Raw genomic sequence first — 20,312 nt, 5'->3', positions numbered from 1 at the left:
TTTGCCCATTCTAAATTGGACTGTCTTTTTATTATGGACTTGTGTATGTTCTTTATACATTCTAACACAATTTTTTTTATCAGATATTTCATTTTCAACTACTTTCCCATTCTGTGGATGTCTTTTCATTTTTGATAGTGTGCTTTGAAGAGCAGGATTTAATTTTGATGAGGTCTAATTTATCTATTTTCTCTTTTGTTCCTTGTGCTTTTAATATCATAGCTAAGAAAGCTTTGCCTAATCACAGATCATGAAGATTTACTGCTATATTTTCTTCTAGCAGTTTTATAATTTTCACTCTTATGTTTAGATATTGAGTTACTTTGGGTGTATAGTATGAGTAAGGGTCAAACTTTATTCTTTTATCTGTGAATATCCAGTTTTCCCAGCACCTTTCATTGGAAATACTGTTTTTCCCCATTAAGTTATCTTGGTACCCTGATCAAAAATCAATTGACTATCAATGTAAAGGTTTACTTCTTTATTTAAGACTTTGTTTTTTTCTAGCTTTATTGAGGTTTGATTGACAAATAAAATTGTATGTATTTAAGGTATACAATACAATATTTTGATATATGTATACATTATGTAATGAATACAAAAATCAAGCAAATTAGCAGACCTGCCATCCCAAAATCTCACATGGTTATCTTTTTTATAGTAAGAACACTTAAGATCTACTCTCTTAGCAAATCTCCAGTATACAATAGGTATATATTATTAATTATAGTCATTGTGGTGTGCATTAGGTATCTAGAACTTTTTCGTCTTGTAACTGAAAATTTGTACCCTTTGAACAGCATTTCCTCATTTCTCCCACTCCTTTGCCCTTGATAACTACCATTCTCCTGTCTTCCTATGAGCTGATTTAAAAAAAATTCAACATATAAGTGAGATGATGCAGTGTCTTTCTGTGTCTGGCTTATTTCATTTACCATAATGTCCTCCAGCTTCATCATGTTGCAAATGGCAAGATTTCCTTCCTTTTTAAGCCTGAGTAATATACCACATTTTCTTTATCTGTTTTTCCAATGAGAGATACGTAGGTTGCTTCCATATTGTAGTTATTGTGAATAAAACTGCAATGAACATGGAAATGCAAATGCCTCTTTGACATACTGATTTCAGTTCCTTTGGATATATACCCAGACACAAATAAATTATTGCTGGATCATATGGCATTCTATTTTTAGTTTTCTGAGAATCCCCCATCCTGTTTTCCATGATGGCTGTACTAATTTACATTCCTACCAACAGTACATAAGGGCTCCTTTTTCTTTTCATCGTAACCAACACATTACATTTTGACTTTCTGATAATAGTCATCCTAACAGATATGAGATGATGTATCAGTGGGATTTTAATTTGCATTTCCCTGATGATTAGTGATGTTGAGTACCTTTTCATATACCTACTAGTCATTTGTATGTCCTCTTAGGAAAAATGTCTCTCCATGTTCTTTCTCATTTTTAAATTGAGTTATCAGGAATTTTGCTGTTGAAAAGTTTTCAGGTTTTCACTACAATGTTGACTGTGGCCTTAACACATATGTCCTTTATTATGTTGGGGTTCACTCCTTCTATACCTAAATTATTGGGAGTTTTTACACATGTAGGTTGAACCATCCTTGTATCCCAGGAATAGATCCTATTTGACCATGGAATGTGATCCTTTTAATATGCTGTTGAATATGGTTTGCTACTATTTTGATTAGGATATTTTGCTTCCATGCTCATCAGGGATATTGGCCTATAATTTTTTTTGCAGTGCCCCTGTCTGGATTTGGTATTAGGGTAATGCTAGCCTGATAACATAAATTTGAAAATATTCCCTCCTTTTCAATTTTTTTTGGAAGAATTTGAGCAGAATTGGTAGTAGTTCTTGTTCAAATGTTTGGTTGGATTTATCAGTGAAGACATCTGGTCCTGAGATTTTCTTTGTTGAGAGATTTTTGATTATTGATTCAATTTTCTTACTCATTATTCATCTCTTCAAATATTCTGTTTCTTCATGCTTCTGTCTCTGTAGGTTGTATGTTTCTAGAAATTTATTCGTTTCTTCTAGCTTATTTGATTTGATGGCATATAACTGTTCATAGTAGTCTCTTATTATCCATTGCATTTCTGTGGTATCAGTTGTAGTATCTCCTTTTTTCTTTATAATTTTATTTATTTGAGTCTTTCTTTTTTCTTGGTAAGTTACATAGAATCTTGTTGGTTTTGTTTATATTTTCAAAAACGCATTCTTAGTTTCATTGATCTTTTCTATTGTTTTTGTATTTTCTATTCCATTTATTTCTGCTCTGATCTTGTTATTTACTTCATTCTTATCTAGTTCTTTGGGGCTTAAAGTTAGATTTTAAAAGAATATTCCTTTATTCTTAATGTATGCGTTTGTTGCTACAAACTTCCTTTTTTGAACTGCCTTTTCTGCCTCTTATGTTTTGGTAAGTTGTGTTTCCATTTTTGTTTCTCTCAAGATATTTTTTATTTCCCTTTTGGTTTCTTCTTTGACCCATTGGTTGTTTGAGAGCATGTTGTTTGATATCCACATATTTGTTAATTTTTCAGTTTTCCTCCTGTTATTGATTTATAGCTTCATACTACTGTGGTCAGAAAAGATACTTGATATGATTTCAATATTCTTAAATTTTTTGAGACTTATCTTGTGGCCTACATGTGATAGATCCTGGAGAATGTTCCCAGTATACTTGAGAAGAATGTATATTCTGTTTCTGGTGGTTGTCATGTGTGTATGTCTGCTAGGGCCATTTGACCTAAAGTGCCATTCAAGTCTAATACTTCCTTATTGATTTGCTGTCTGGATGATCTACCCATCATTGAAACTGGGATATTGAAGTCTTCTCCTGTTATTGTATTGCTATATATTTATCCCTTTATATCCGTTAATATTTGCTTTATGTAGTTATATGTTCCCATGTTTGGTACACATATATGTGTAATTATTATATCATCTTGATAAATTGACCTCTTTATTATTATTATATAATGACCTTCTTTTGTCTCCTTTTACAGTTTTTACTTAAATACTATTTTGTCTGATATAGGTATCCTGCTCTCTGTTTCCATTTGCATAGATATCATTTTTCATCCCTTCACTTTCAGCCTATTGTGTCCTTAAAGCTGCAAAGTTGCTGAGGCAACTTATAGTTGGGGCTTGTTTTTCTTATCTACTTAGCCTTTTTATATCTTTTGATTACAGAATTTAATCCATTTATATTTAAAGTAGTTGTTGATAGTTAAAGACTTACTATTCTAATTTTGTTCATTGTTTTCTGGCTATTTTGTAGTTTCTTCGTTTCTTTGTTCTTCTTTTAATAAATTTTTTTGTAGTTTGATAATTTTCATGTCACAGTATGCTTTTATTCCATTATGTTTCATGTATCTACTATAGGTTTATGATTTATGGCTATCATAAGGCTTACATAAAACATGTAACAGTTATAACAGTCTATTTTATGCTTAAAACAAGCTAACTTCGATCACATACAAAAACTCTACACTTTTACTTCCCTTTCCACATTTTATGCTTTTGATGTCACAAATTTCACATTTCTAAATTGTGTATTCATTAACAAATTATTGTAACTATAGGTTTTTTAAATAATGTTGTCCTTTCGCTTTTTATTTTTTGAGACAAGGTCTCAGTCTGTCTCCTGGGCTGGAGTGCAGTGGCACAGTCATAGCTCACTGCAGCCTCAAACTCCTGTGCTCAGCCACCCATCCTTTAACTTTCATGCTGGGTTAAAAGCAATTTACATACCGGTATTACAGTACTACAGTCTTCTGATTTTGACTACGTACATATCTTTACCAGTGAGTTTTATATTTTCTTATGTATTCATGTTACTAATTGGTATACTTTCAGCTTGAAGAACTCTCTTTTAGTGTTTCAGGTTTAGTAGTGATAAACCCTCTGAGATATTATCTGTGAAAGTTTTAATCTCTCCTTCATTTCTGAAGGACATCTTTTCTGGGTAAAGCATGCATCCTTGACAGGTTTTTTTTTTTTTTTTTCTCTTTCAGCACTTTGAATAAATCATCCAACTCTCTTGGCCTGCAAGGTTTCTACTGACAAATCTAATGCTAGCCTGTTGGAGGGTCCCTTGCATGTGACAAGCCTCTTTCCTCTTACTGTTTTCAAAATTAATTGTTTTATGTTTTTTGATAGTGTGATTATAATGTATTCTCTTTACATTTAACCTGTTTAGAAATCTTTATGCTTCATATAACTAAATGTATATATTTCATCCCCAAATTAGAAAAATTTTGTCATCATTTTTTCAAATAAATGTCTGCTTCTTTCTCTTTCTCTTTTCCATCTAGAACTCACATAATATATATTAGTTCTTTTTATGGTATTCCATTATCCTATAGACTATTTTTTTATTCTTCTTTGTTCTTTTTTATTTTTTTTCCTCTGACTGGATAATTTTAAGTGGACTGTCTTCAACCTCACAGATTCTTTTTTTGTAGCTTGATCAAGCCTGCTCTTTATGTTATTTATTGCATTTTTTATTTTATTCATTGTATTCTTCAGCTCCGGTATTTCTGTTAAGTTCTTTTTGTTTTATAAATTCTATATCTTTGTTGAACTTCTAATTTTGTTCATGTAGTTTCCTTATTTCCTTCAGTTTTTTATAAACACTATTATTTTTAAGTCTTTGTTAGGCTATTTGCAGATCTCCAATTCTTTGGGGTCAGCCACTGATTATTGTGTTCCTTTTGTGATGCCATGGTTCCTTGATTTTTTTCATGTTTCTTTTTTTTTTTTTTTTTTTTTTTGATGGAGTCTCACTCTTATCACCCAGGCTGGAGTGCAGTGTCATGATCTTGGCTCACCACAACCTCCGCTTCCCGGGTTCAAGAGCTTCTCCTGCCTCAGCCTCCCAAGTAGCTGGGATTACAGGTGCCCACCACCATGCCCAGCTAATTTTTTTTTTTTTTGAGACAGAGTCTCGCTCTGTCACCCAGACTGGAGTGCAGTGGCACAATCTCCGCTCACTGCAAGCTCCACCTCCCGGGTTCACGCCATTCTCCTGCCTCAGCCTCTCCGAGTAGCTGGGACTACAGGCGCCCGCCGCCACACCCAGCTAAAATTTTTGTATTTTTAGTAGAGACGGGGTTTCACTATGTTGGGCAGGCTGGTGTTGAACTCCTGACCTCAGGTGATCCACCCACATCAGTCTCCCAAAGTGCTGGGATTACAGGTGTGAGCCACTGCACCTGGCCACTTTTTTTTCATATTTCTTAAAGTCTTGTATTGCTGTATTCTCATTTAAAGAAGCAGTCATCTCCTCCAGTCTCTACTGACTAGGTTTTAGAAGAGAAACAACTTCATCAGCCAACCTGGCTAGGAATTCTTGGGTTCTCTAAGATATTTTCTATGGATGCACATGCTTCACACTTCTCCTCTTTTGGATGGTAGTTCTTAAGATTGTATTCCTTCTCTTGATGCTAAAAGATCATACCAGGGTCTAAGAGTCTCCTGTTTGTTTTTCCTAAAGAAATGTCCTGAAATGCTCAATTTTGTATGCATTCTCCAAATCCCGCAGAGTCAATCTGGCTACCTGTATGTGTCCACAAGATATCTGAAAAAGCTCACACTTGCCATCTGCAGGAGTGCATGCAGGGGGCTGGCCACAGGGGGAAGGCATGTGTGAGACACATGGAGCATTGGGAGTCTTTGTGGGTCAGTTGGCAGGGTTGACCGGCTAGACATTCCAAGAGACTGGTGAGCAAGCTCCCTGATGGAGTCTGGGATCCACTGCCCTTTGTTGACTTCTGAGCCCTGGTTGCATTGAGAACCTGCCCTCTTCCCTATTGCTAACCTCTCTCAATCACTCAGCCATGCCAATCCCCTCAGTGTTCTGGGTGGGGCAAGAAATAATTGGGTCTTTGGGCACAATGTCCTGCAGAGCTGAGGAAGCTAGATGCTTACTCACTGCACTCTAACTTTCCTCCCCGGGAAAAACTGCAGGCCAAGGGGGTGTCTCTTAACACTGATCTGTGCAGCCTTGGGAGAGGTGATACAGATAAAGTAAAACTGTTTTTCTTATGCTCTTTAATATATCTATTCTTGGAGTTTTTTGCTTTAATAGTGTGCTAAACTTCTCCACTGGACTCCTATACTCCCACAAATGTGCTCTTTTTCATGAATGGTTGTCAAAAATCTTTCTATACGAAGATAACAGAGAAAACTTATATTTCATCATTTTGCTGACATTCCTCCACTTAAAGAAGCCAATTTTATCCTCACAACAGTCTTATGAGGCAAGCACCATTATTTTTCTCATTTTCCAGACAAGAAAACTGGTTCAGACGTGGTAAGTTAATATTTAAATATCAAATACCCAGAAAGAGGTGAAGCTGGAATTAGAACCTATGCATGTGTCGCTACAAGCCCTGTGCAGCTTGAGATTCAGCAATAGCCTTGATTCTGGCCATTCAGCCAATCAATAGACTTAGGCTTGATTTCTTTCAGAACAGAGTTTGGCCTATCAATATTTCAAGGTAGGTTTAATGTCCTAGAAATATTCAAATGTTGTTGACACCTTGAAACATGTTTAAGCATGTTTCAGTGGGGAACTAAAACCTCATAAGAGCATTACTTTCTCATTGCCAACCTCAGTGTTCACCCTTAACTGCATTTAGCTGTCCAGTGCCAATAGACATAAAAGCTCAAAGAAATTTCAGCAGCAGAAACCTCCCTCTTCCCCAGGTGCCTACCCTCAGGTTAATGGAAAACAAATTTTTAAACTGGCATTTTCAAGGACTTCTCTTCTTGATTTGCTATTTGAAAAATCAAAATATTGTAAACTTTCAAAGGTTGCTTTTCTGATGACAAGCACAGAGATTAATGGATTTTTTTTTTTTTACTGTTTTTTTGTTGTTGTTTGAGATCTAAAGGATATTTTACATCCCTGAGAAATTCCAAGTTGCCCTCCAAGCTCTTATCTGACATCTAACCAATCTTTGAGTTTGACTAGGCTTATCCAGGATATAACTACAGATTGTTCATTGCCAGAGGAAAGATTTTTGCCCCCAGAAATATATATGTATGTCTCTCAGAGGATGCTAGAGCATAAATGATCATTCAGAGAGAGCTGTGTGCTCATTCACAAATGATGGTGCATACTTTTTCTCCAGCTGACTGCCAGTTTTCTCTCAAAGTTAAAGAAGAAAGGAAAGTTATAAATTCTCATCTTACTTGGAGCATGGCTAAACAGGGGTCATAAAAATATACTGATAAATTAATACCAAATTTCCAAATATCTGTGACATTCTTGTTTATGTTCTTGAATTATTATTAATGGTATGCATGCCTTAATTTCCTATGGAGTATAAAAGCATAATTGTTTTTATCATGGGGTCATAATTATCTATTGTCACATTGCCTTAGTTCATCAGATTAGCTGTTATCACACCTAGGAGATAATAAAGTAAGAAATGTTAACAAGACTAGGAAAATTGTGTTTGCTTATTCTAAGGTGAAAGGAAGAAAAGAAATGTTCATTACTTTGAGTATTTTCCAAGTGGACTCTTGCAGATGGTGCTCAGAATTGGGAGACACCGGAAAGTTAGATATATTGAAGAGACTAAGGGATATAATACAGGTAAATCCTATAGCACAGTGCTTAACTGTGGTAGGTCATGGTAATTAATTGTTTTCTTTTTGGCTATACATAGAAAATATTTGCCAGAGCCGAGCCGGTTTGATCTGGCTTGTCCCAGGGAAGATAATTGTCAAGAGAGTTCTAAAGATGCCCTTACAGTGATGCCATGTTACTTCCCTCCCAGGAGGTGTGCAGAACCACTTAGGGCCGTACAGTTTTTTCCTAGACTATGTAACCTACAAGGAGATTCCATTGAGGGGTACTTCTTGGACCTTCTAAGCTCCAAAAGGTCAAGGACAAAGTCTCTTTTTGCTCACCATTGCATCTTCTACAGCACCTGGCCCAAAATAGGTGCTTAAAAATATTTTTTCAATTTAAGAATGCTGAGTATGGACAAATCATATTGAACTGAACTGCTGGATCAGATGTCACAAGATAAACTATCTGCTTCATCGTCATGTGCAGGGGAAATTTATGTTTGGGTTCTGGGACAGTCTCATTCTTCTTCAATTAAATGGCAAGAAAGCATACCACACATTCCTAGTTCTTAGAAGACCAAGAGTTCCCTTCAAAAAGGAGCTCTCCTTAGTGGTGTTTACTGAGAATTCCACTGATATCATGCTTGATAAGACTCTCTGACAGCACAGCTTCAAGAGATCTGACCATAAAATCCTCCAAAATATGCAGATATTAAGCCCCTGACTCACTCAGGCAGTGGAAACGTAATTTCCACCATCTTGGCTCTTCCTCTTCTCCCTAACCTAGGGAAGGTTTGAGGAGTTGACTGGGTGTAAGTAATTTGAAGCTATTGATAGCATGGAAGGGAGAAGGAAGAGAGGAATCTGGTTCTATTATTTTCTGTCCCTGCAGGAATCCTCTTAGACACCAGCCACCTTCTGCTTTCTGGCCATTGTTCCACACAGGTCTCGATTTTCCCTTTGGCTCATGCCTCCTTCAGGTTGGGTGGCTCTCAGGCTACTTGAGACATGCTTAATATTGTGAGATTTATTTTGCTTCTTCCATGACACTGGGGCATGGTTATCTCAGCAAGCCTGTTTCAGGCCCTTCTTTGAGTTATCTAAATCCTCCCCTCTGTGTCCTCCTTGACCCTCACTTCCATTCCCAGCCCAAGGAAATTTTACCTAATCTAAGGAGAAGCTGACTCAATACACTTTTTTTTATAACATTTTGTCTTCGCCTTGTTTCTCCCACATCCTAAAGGCTTAGTCCCTTAAAACAAAAACCTGGAAGACAGTCACTTTTCTTCTCTGCTTTCCACTCTTTCATTTCCTCTCTTCTATGGCTCCTTTTGGAGCAGAGAAAACCTAGTTTCTCGAATGAGGTGGGGTGATGTGTTTAGGGTGAGTAGGGGGACAATAGAGGGAAATTGTGGTAGATATTTTTTTGAGAAGATGACCACAGTAAACCTTTCCATCCCTTTGCCCTGTCCCTCTGCAATGTGACTGCTGCTCCCCCAACAAGAGGTAGAATCTATTTCCCAACCTCTCTTGGATCTGGGCTGACCCTTTGTTTCACTTTGACCAACAAAATGTAGAGAAATTGATATTGTGTGATTCTCAAGGCTAGACCTCAAAAGTCCTTCCAGGTTTCACTTTCATTCTCTTGGCATGCCGTGGCATGATGTGAAAGAAGCCAGGCTAGTCTCCCCAGAGAAGAGAGAATGAGTGAAGGGAGAAACTCAGCTGATGGCCAGCACCAACCGCCTGACGTGGGGTGAGGTCATCTTGGACTTCAGCCCAATTAAGCCACAAAATCACTGAAGACGCATGAGCTCACCTCAGGCAAGACCAGCAGAAAAACCCATTGCTGAGCCCAGCCTACAAGGCTTACCCACAGGATTATGAGTAAACAAAATTACAGTTGTTTAGGCCACTAAGTTGTTGCACAATTTTTTATGAGGCAAGATACTTGATAGAGACATAAACACCAGGAAGAAAAAAGTTGGGTAATGTCTCAATGTATTATTACAGTACAGCTATGCCTTAAGTTTTACTTCCAGAGATTTTAGCATTTTCTAATGTCACACTTATGGACTATATGTTAGGAAAGTTTACAACATTTAGAATTGGGGTTTCCCCGAGGACAGTGGGGAAAAAGGAAGAGGGTGGAAATGGCAGGGATGACATAGAAGTAGCAATAGTTTCTGAGAAGTGTAGAGAATAATGGTCAACTCAGCAAGAATATAACTGATATGCCTATTATATGCCCATGTCCATGGTACTGGGATGCCAAAATAATCCCATTCATCAAAAATTTATAATCTACTTGCTGGTAGGGTGACAAATATTAAAACCAGTTTTCCTTCAAAACCAGAATTACATCTTCTCAACTAATTGTGTATGTATGTTTCATGTTGAGAACATGTCCCTAGGGGTCGGTCTGACAGGGCACACACTGTCTCTTCTATCACTTTTGGTATATTACTGTAGCTCCCAGAGAAAGAGCTATCATCAGGAAGCATTTATAATACGTTCATTGAAATATACCCAATAATTTACTTTCTGTGTAACTTCTATTGATCATGAAAACTCTTATGTGATCTGTTTGTTAGGTCTGGGCTTCTTTGGTGATATTGATCAAGTGGATTCCTCTGTGAAAAGCTACATTGATTAGTTTCCTGACAAGCTGTTAAGGCCACTTGCAAAGCTGTCACTGGTGATACTTGTAGTCGGAAGAGTGGGGCTCACCCATGATGTCTTTCTGAAGGGAGATTGAATGGAAGATGGATGAATGCAGACAACATTCTCTGTGCTGGGTAACCACTCAGTGATTCATCTCCCAGCTACTTTTTCTATGGGGAGAAAATTAATATCCAGGCAGTGAACAATTTATACAACAACCATGATTTGCATGTTTGCTGAAAAATCCACATGAAACACAGAAGGCTAAGGGGAGACGGGTCTGGTCATTTTTAGCTGCCTTGCTCAGGCATACCTTTGGCAAAGCCATGCTCCCCTGCTCCTCCTCAGAATGGCAACTGCCCAAAACCCCACAAACAGAACTTAAAATCTGGATGGAAGACAATAAATATGCTTTGTCATCAGAAATTCAATGTGAACATGGGAAGGGTTAGAACAATAAGACTCAATGCTTTTTGACAAAAGAACACCAGATCACAAGCACAACGGACAGTTGGCAATGCTCATTTCTTTACAACTGAAATTAATTAATAACTTGTCTACTCAAAAGAGAACAAGAAGCTATATTTAAGTGCTGCATGTTACAAGAGCTAAGCAAGGGTCTCTAGTGTTGAAAGAGAGAGGGAGGAAGAGGGTAGCTGGTAAAGAGTCTGACTCTAGCTGGAGCAGCTTTTCCCAAAGCATGTGCTTTAGAACTTATTCCCCTGAAATGGTCTTCAACAGGGTTCCATGATTGACTAGGTTCAACTAGCAGTTGGAATTCCTATTAGTTTATCTGAGAAATCCCAGATAAAAGAAGTCTTCTTGGCTTACATGGGGTAGATATTGGTTAAGCTAGTTGTCCCTTGGGTCTAGTTGATTGAATTATTAATTCAGTTAGTGATCATTTCATTAACTCTGTGTTAACATAGTTTAGGTTGCTCACCTAAAAAGAATGACTGAGGCCCTAATTCTGTCACTCACTAACAATGTGACCTTGGGAAAGTTAGGTACTCGCTCTGAGCCTCTGTTTTGAGGATTAAATAAGAGAATATGTGTATAAGTGATTATTTACCTGAAGATAATAGATTAACATTGATTATTAATTCTAAAAATGAACTTGTGCTTTCAAAGATGCTATTTTAGTATGTAGAATATTCCTGTTATTAAGGCAATGCCTCTATCTCTGAGGACGGAGCAATTGTATAAGCTAGGATGCTTAACCAAAGATGGGACAAAGAAACAAAAAAACAGATTGCGCATCTAAGTAAAAGCTGAAAATATTACAGAAAGGGATTATTTTCTTGTTGTTACCCAGTGGACAACAGATACCGTAAAAATGAAGTCAGAGCTGATGAGTTAGTGGTTTTGTTTTTATCATGGGCTTGTTGACTGCTGTAATAGAGGAGACCATGGGAACACTCAATCTTCACCTAATAGGCAAGAGGCCTGAAATTTTCTTCTATAGGTCTGTAGAGTTTTGTCTGACAGCAACCATCCTAAACTTTTCCTTCTGTTACACAAACACCAGAGGCAGAAAGACCAAAAAGCATACATTATTTCCCAATGGGACCCTCATCTAGGAAAGCAGTAACTTTTTCTTTTTTTTCAAAAAGAAGGTAATCATACAAATCAATAATTTCTATGATAAAGCATCATAGAGAATTGAGACTAGTAGTTAAATTCCAAATTTGTAAAGCCTATAAAATAATTTTACAACCCCTATGCATTACATAAACCTCCTACTACTGTCCTGGGTGGGATCTGATAAAAAGGCATCTCTGTGTCCACTCCATAGCTGACAAATCTAAGATTAGTAGTTATTTATCCAAGGTCACATAGATGGTACCAGAACATTCAACTCAAACCTGTGTCATGGACCCACCAAGTCCAGTCCTTTTATTGATCTCTAAAAAGTATAGCAATAACTCAAATTCAGAAGGCAGCAGAAAGAAGAGAGGCTAAAAATTTGCTCTGAAACTGTTGGGTTTGAGCCATCTTAACCCTCAGTGCATTAAGTGACAGGTGAGTCACCAGGGAAATGGGTGCAAGGGAGAATCTATCTCAGGAGAAATAAAGGTAAAGTCACCACAATCCAAGACTAATAGCTCTAGGATTCTCCTCTTCCAGATTGGACCTAACAGCCTCTCCTTTTCCTGAATTGTCCCAGCTCTCACCCAAATTGACTATGAGCAGAACACTACAACAGACTGTTCTCTGTACATGTGTGCAGCTCCCAAAATATCTGACACCACAGTTTTCAAATAGAGAAATAACAGTTTTACTTGTCTACTTGTTTTATTTTTGAAAATCTTTCTGTCAGATGAAATCTTTTGTCAAGTTACAAAATTGACATGTGTCTACCACAATCCTAAAAACCAGTGAAATAATATAAAACCATGTAAAGAAAATGTTAATCATACTTCTACCCCCAACAAGAGTAAATAATATATCAGTCTGGTGTCTTTCTATGTAAACTTTTTGTTTTTTGTTTTGTTTTATTGCGGCAGAGTTTCACTCTGTCTCCCAGGCTGGACTGCGGTGGCGGGATCTCCGCTCACTGCAACTTCTGCCCCCTGGGTTCAAGCAATTCTCCTGCCTCAGCCTCCCGAGTAGCTGGGATTACAGGCGCCCACCACTACACCCAGATAATTTTTGTGTTTTTAGTGGAGACGGGGTTTCACCATGATGGCCAGGCTCATCTCGAACTCCTGACCTCAAGTAAATCCCAAAGTGCTGGGATTACAGGAGTGAGCCACCACTCCCAGCCACATCTTTTTACATTAAAAAAAATTGATATAAGGGATTTGGAGTTGTTATTGCCATTTGATGCCTTTTTCACATGACAATGCATTATCAACAGTCCTCCGGGTCAATAGAGAGAGGCTTATCCATTTTAGGAAACATTTAATGTTCCATAAGAGGATTATACCAGACTTTATTCAGTATCTCCCTCATTAATGTACATCCATGTGTGTGTTTTTTTTTTTTGTACTTGCTTTGACAAATAATGTGATAAACATCCTTGTTTATTAAAGTCCAGCTGTTGTTTCATTAGGATAGATTCCTGTAAGAGAGATTTCTGCAACAAAAGCTATGGATATATCTTAAATTTAAGATATGTTGCCACATTACCAAAATAAAACCCAGGAGGATTAAAGATTTAAATTTTATACATAAAGTAATAAAATCTTAGCTACACAGAAGGGCTACCACCAGCTACTTGAAGCCTCTGATTATAAATCCTAAGTAAATGTGAATCCATATGAAAACAAAGATGAAATTCTATCCTTGAACTAAAATTAGACTTTCAGATGAGTTAGGGAGATCGGGGGAGGGAGAGAGAGAAAAAGGAGCCCACAAAACCTCAGTCATTCTACTTTAATTATGACCCAGTAGAACACCAAGATGCAATGAAGTACCATCATTTTGGGTTTCTGGGATGAAGTACCAAAAAACTTAGATTTATTCTCATTCAAATTTTGCTATATTCCTATAAATCAGCAGATCTGGTGTGGTGATCTGGTCTTGTGGTCCCAAAAAGTGTGTCTGAGGAACAGTCAATGGCCTTGTTCAGTTATCTACAAGGACTTTGTTATTCAGAGTAAGATTTCCAAAGTGAGGGAGAATCTGAGTCATTCTAACTTATAGAGAAAAGTCTAAAAGCCTATATGGGGAAGACAGAAAGGAGAAAAAGGTCACCAAGCATATGACAAACTAGAAAAGAATTGAAAAACAAAAAAAAATGCTGTTTTTGCTGAAGAGTGATCAACATGACTTGCTGAGTTTTCTACAAAACCTTCAGAATAGTCTACTTTATTTGCTATTCTTTAGAGTCTGAACTGTATTGGAAGAAGGGCAGGAGATGGTGGAAGAAATAAGAAGAAGTACCCACTCTGGTCTCAGGGTGGGCAGGAGCTTCCCAAGGGAGACTATCACATTTGGCCAGAGTTTGAAGTGTGGCTCACAAGTTGGATTAAAAATGAAACCACATTCCAATCGTAAACCCCTAAACCTCTCAATCAATCATAGTTTACAAAGCATCTAAAGAAAGGAAATTTTTGACCAACTGATCAAAGCAGCACTCAGAATGGAACCCCTGATTGAATATTGACCTCAGCAGGCACTGTAATTGCATCTTATTGGCAAATCATTACTAGTTTATCTTAGTATAGAAAGCACAGATTGAAAGTAGAGAAGCACTTACTTCTCTGGGTCGAGTGAATAATTAGCAGGGAAAAATCTCTCTGGCCTTTTAAAACATGGCAGAAGTGTTAGGTAAGGGGGTGAGTACTTCCTTGCTGGGAAGATTAGAGGTCAGCTTAGCCGGCCTCCCTGTAACTGCAATAACAGTATCTCCACTACCAGCTGAGTCCTCACCGTCTCTTCAAAAATACAATTCTAGTCACACCCTCCACAACAAAACTTCCTTGACATCCCTGACCCTCATCCACCCCCATGTCCCTCTATGTGGTTCCAGCACAGTACAGTGTAGTGGTCAGGTTCACGCTATGCAAAATATTCACTTTTAATCTTCACAACCACTCAGTGAAGTGAGTATTAATAATATCACCACTCTATCACTGCTTCTGTGCTTTTTGGCTAAGATCAAGTGTCGTAATATCACTACCCTAGAGATGAAGAAATTAGTGCATAGAGTTGGTTAAAATTAAAAATAAATGTGATAAAAATAAATATATACAGAAGTTCAAATACACCTTATAACCCCAGTAAGTAAAGATGCACTTTCTGAGAAGTATGCAGTAAACTTTGCCATCTACTTCTTATAAAAATTGGCAAACTTTTTCTATAAAGGGTCAGATAGTAAATATTTTAGGCTTTGCAGATCAAATAGTCTCTGTCATAACTAATCAACTCTGTTGCTGTAGGGCAAAAGCAACCCTAGACAATAACTAAATGAATGGGCATGGATGCATTCTAATAAAACTTCATTTGCAAAATCAGGCGAGAGGCCAGATGGGACCCACAGCCATAGTTTGCTGACTGTGTTCTAGATAATAGACTCCTTCCAGGCTCAGCATTATTTCCAACAGGTATAAATGCAATCTCTAGTAAATGCAATCTGATTCCAGAATGTACGTTGGTCATGACCTTCAATAGGAAACAAGACCATCTTCTGCTCCTCTCCTAAGCATTAACTAGCTCTGCTAGATGATTATTCAGCCACAGCTCAAACATCTCTAGCAACAGAAAGCTCATGCCTGCACAATTTACTCATTTTCATTAAGGGACAGATGAAGATTTGGAGCACTTTTGTATTAAGATTTCTGTTTGTTTGACTCATATAACACTAAATTTATAACTTTCCAAATATTGAAATCTTAATAAAGTGAACACCTTCTGTCCAAGAAGGCGCTTGAAAATTTTTTCTGCTGAGCAGGCTTGTGTGGGGTATCCTAAAAATATTCAGACCAGTGAACATATCAGACTTTAAAATAAACTCTCACCCAGCTGGAGGGATTAGTAACACTGATTTTATTTCCATTGCTCCAGTGAAAAAGCATGTATGAAATACATATGTATGCATATGGCAGGTATGCCTACTCAGACTATTTTTTCTATTGTTTCCTTAGAATAAGAATAATAACCAGAGAAATTAAATTTACCTTGAATTTCCACAGATAGTAAAGTTTCCTACAACAACACCTACCCATCTTTCTTTTTATCCAAATAGTCTATCAACACATATTTATAAGCATCTACATTGTGCTTGATTCTGAGAAAGAAACAAATACACATACGTATTATAGTGTGACCTTAACATCTAGCTGGAGAGACAAGGCATAAGGTTGCAAAAATTTACAAACCTGCATATAGCCTCTTGGTCCCGTGCCAGTCAGAGCACTTCTGAGAACTTTTGCTGAAACTCAAATGCTAGATCAGCTCTTAGAAATGTTACTAGTGTAAAAGGCTGTATGATGAATGTATTTTTATTTGGCCAAATATAATAATGATGATTTGCATTTATATATTGCTTTGTAAACTTTTAAGTCACTTTAATTTGTATTATTTTTATATATCCTCCTTGTGTAAAAGAGATATGGTAAGCAATATTATCCCCACTTTATAGATCAGGAAACAGAGATCCAAAAGGGTGTTTTTGCCCAAGGACACAAGGTAAGTAAATTGTAGTACTGTAACTAAAACACATCACCTGATCTCTAACTATTAGCCATTCCCTTTAGACAAAGCTATCTCTCTCCTGACAATATAGATTAAACATTTATGAACGCTGCTGGAGTTCCAGTAATACAGGCTTGGGTTCTAATCAAGGCTGGAAAGAACAGAAAGTCTCTCAATCTAGCTCAAATGAAAGATGGAATGTATGTAACAGAACCATTTGGAGCACAAAAGCCATAGGGGCAGGTTTTATAGACATGAAAATTCTCAGTAATAGATAATTCTCAGTAATAGAAGAATCTCCCTCCATCTCTCAGGGTGGCCTCTCCCATTTCTGCTTCTTGGTCTCTATCTCTCACCCACCAGCTACTTCTTAAAAATGGCCTGATCTGGCCACCAGCCACTGACCTGAATCTAGAGGCTCTGCTACCCAGGCTCTCCTTCTATGACAATTGCCTCTAATTATCCTAGTTCAATTACTGGGACAGATAACCTGGACCTTCACCAAATCTTTCATGGTGAAGGGTTGAGCGTGAGGTTTATCCTGCATGTCCTTACAGAGGCTGCAGGCAGGTTCAGCAAATTGACCTTCTTCATGGGTTTATTGAAAAAAGTAAATGAAATGTTCCAACTAAGGCACTTACAACAAGAGTAACAATAGCCTGAGACATAGCAAAAGGCCAATAAATAATTACTCCAGTTAAGTTGCACCAAATATTTATTTTACTTACGTGAATTCAACCATGAGAATCTTGCACTGGAATGGAGGTGTCCAGGGAACACAGAGGCAGACTATAATAAAGATGGAAGAGACTCGTTAATCACTCCAAGAAAACAGCTGGTAATAGCCAAACCCCTTTTAAAATTCACCCCTCCAACCCCCTCCCCCCACCTCAACAGGAATACCTGAAAGTAATTAAGAGTGGATGGTAAAATGGAAAGGAGATTTAGGGTATGTGTGGCTATAAAAGTTGGGTTAATGGCCACCAGATGTGAAGCTCTCTGCTTCTTCCACCTCCTCTTGATTTCTCCATGCCTGTGTTGACCCATCCTTATTGGATATCAAAGAAAGAGCTCTAACTTTTAACCACTTCCTAATGCCTGGCACACATTTAAAATAAGTGTATATTCAATGAAAAACAATGAAATGAATGAATGGACAAACAAAAGAGAAGTCCAGGGCTCTCTGCCATCATTGTATAGGATGCCTGCAGGAAACTTTCAGAGTCATTCTGACTTTAGAAAACCTGAAAGTATGAGGGAGTTGACACCCCACAAGGCCACCCTTATCCAGTGAGGGACAGAAGCTGGCGGGAAGATAAACCTCCCCTCTGAGGTGCATTCCTCATGGCTCCTCTGTGAATCTCTAAGGGATCCACTCCAGTTGTTCACAATAGTGAACAGCTTGATAATCACCTTTACTTAGCTTTTCCTCCTTTCCTTCCACTCCAACAATGCCCCACTCTTGTTCTGTGAGAACACTTCCCAAAATAAACCAACTGCATGGAAACAACTGTGCCAGGCTCTGTTTTTGTTTGTTTGATTGAGGCTTTTTTTTTTGGGGGGGGGGGCACTATGGGAGGAAGGGGATGGGATGTATATCACACTTATGAAATCATTTGCTTGAATTTTCTCCTCTCAGTATATACTCTCCCTGCGTATTTCATTCTCTCCTGTGGATTTACCACCACCTACATTCCGCTGATTTCCAAATCTATAGCTGTAGCCAAGACCTCCTTGCTGAGTCTCAGACAAGTCAACTAGGTTTTACATAAGAAATTTGACTTCAATATGTGTAAAAGTGAATGTTCCAGCTCACCACCTACCGTCTTCCTTCTGCCATATTACACATTTCTATCCAAGGTATCACCATAAAGCTTATTATTTGGATTAAAAAATGCATACATGCTTGAATTTTTATTCTCCCCTGTATTGACTATATGTTCCAGCAGTGAGCTCAGGCTAGAGGGAGGAAATGAGCTGCAATTGCAATAGACAAATCTAAGGTTCCAGTACTTGGAAAAGAGAGCGCAGGCATATTTGAGATAGATTTGGGGAATAAATGCTCCTGCAAATGAGCAGAACAAAGAAGACTTAGAGTACTTACTGGTTTTTTCCTACTCACATAGCAAGATCATGGTTGAGATAGGCTGGAATCCTGGATTACCGACTACTCTCTGGTCCAATATTCTTTTCACTATACAATTCTATTTTGTCCTGAATTTTTAAAAGTTTTTTTTCCTGGAAATTTTAGAAGAAGCTCAAGGTAGCTAGGAAGCTACCCTTTTGGAGTAGCAATTATATCAAAGTACAATCCAATTAAAACCCATTAGATCGCAAAAAACTGGTCAAGGAAGCAGAGAGCAGGACCCATCAAATCTGCAGAATGGAGCTATGAACTAAACTGTTTACAGACCCTCGTGAAAACCAACTGTAATTCTTGCCCTTGAGCTCCAAAAGATGCCCTCATATCCTACCAATACTGTTTATTTCCTTTCTTTGGAATCAGAGCTGAAATCAAAGAGGTCTCTTAAATCCTGACCTAGTATATTTCAAAATGCCATAGTTTCTTTTTATGACATTCAAATTAAATCTCTAAATTGAAAGTTTTGTAAGGTGCTAATTACAGCTAGACATTTATTATTTTGTTTGTATGATTTTATCTAACTTGTGGCCCATGAAATTATCCTGCATATGGATACCAAAGGGCAAATATTAATCTTTGAGCACATATAAAATAATGAATATATAATAGACATCTCCTACATAATAAATATGTTGAAATGTATAAGGTGTACAGCTCATATGAATTCTAACAACTTTTCAATTATTTCATGGAAATCTTAATAATAAGAGAGTTAAATTATTTGAGTTGAGATTTTTTTCCAGTTGGTCTATTTATTTTTTTTAGAATAGGGTACATGTCTTCCAACCCCTCTAATGTTTATAAAAATCATCCAATAACATATTGGGTTACATTCTTTCTTATAACACCTTTGGACAACTTTCAACTTGGGATGTTTTAGCTAAAATGCAGCTTAAGTTATTTTAATAGAGAAGGGTAACTTGCTATTGGAGCAGTTAACTGTTACTCAATTTGTCATAATTTGGATAATTGGGAAAGTGTTTAACATATTTTAAAGGAAAAGAACATTTTAAACAAATTAGTTGCAAAACTAACATACAAATATGCTAACTGCAAAGAACTCCTACCTGCTTATTAGGTGAGTTATTAAAATATTATTGCATGTGCTATCCCCAAGTTAGCACTTACAGAATTTGATAACATTAATATTCTACCTTTAAAGTGCTATGCTTAGCACTTTGCAATTTATAACATGATGTAATCTAATAGTGATATTAATAGAAGTTAAAATTTGTTTAATGCTAAGTGCTTTACATGATACATCATTAGATCCTCAACAGCACTTCATGAAGTATGTTTATCATTATCTCTAAATTATAAATGAGGAAACTACAGCTAAGAGAAGGTGAGAAACTTACTCAAATCTGCCAATTACAGATGTATAAACTCTTTAATTCAACAATCCCACTTCTGGGATATTTTCCTACTGATACTTGCAAATATGTAAAATTACTTATGTATAAGGCCATTAACCTCCACACTGTAACAGAAGAGACTGGAAACAATATTGTGTTCATAAATAGGTTAAATAAATTATAACATATCCAATAGATATATCTCACAACTGGAAAAAATAAAAACAATAAAGGAGCCTTCTATGTGTACATAGAGAATGGTCTTCAGGATAAATTTTTAAGCAAAAAAAGAAAAGTGCAATATGATGTATATAAAATGCCACCTTTTGTGTAAAATATGAATTTCTATGTTTTGTCTTCAATTTCATAAGTCTGGAACATACGTAAGAAACTAA

General features: G+C 37.1%; 1 long non-coding RNA gene across 1 annotated transcript in view; it reads right to left on the bottom strand.

Annotated features, from left to right (window-relative positions):
- Window positions 1-20,312, bottom strand: part of LOC129493049 (uncharacterized) — a 57,585-nt gene that overhangs the window by 20,057 nt on the left and 17,216 nt on the right. The window contains exon 3 of the long non-coding RNA XR_008661019.2: window positions 17,148-17,208. This is a non-coding gene — a long non-coding RNA (uncharacterized lncRNA). The remainder of the gene's footprint in view (window positions 1-17,147; window positions 17,209-20,312) is intronic.

Source organism: Symphalangus syndactylus, chromosome 11 (assembly GCF_028878055.3).
Source record: "Symphalangus syndactylus isolate Jambi chromosome 11, NHGRI_mSymSyn1-v2.1_pri, whole genome shotgun sequence".
Taxonomy (NCBI): domain Eukaryota; kingdom Metazoa; phylum Chordata; class Mammalia; order Primates; family Hylobatidae; genus Symphalangus; species Symphalangus syndactylus.
This window is presented reverse-complemented; position numbering and strand designations above follow the sequence as displayed.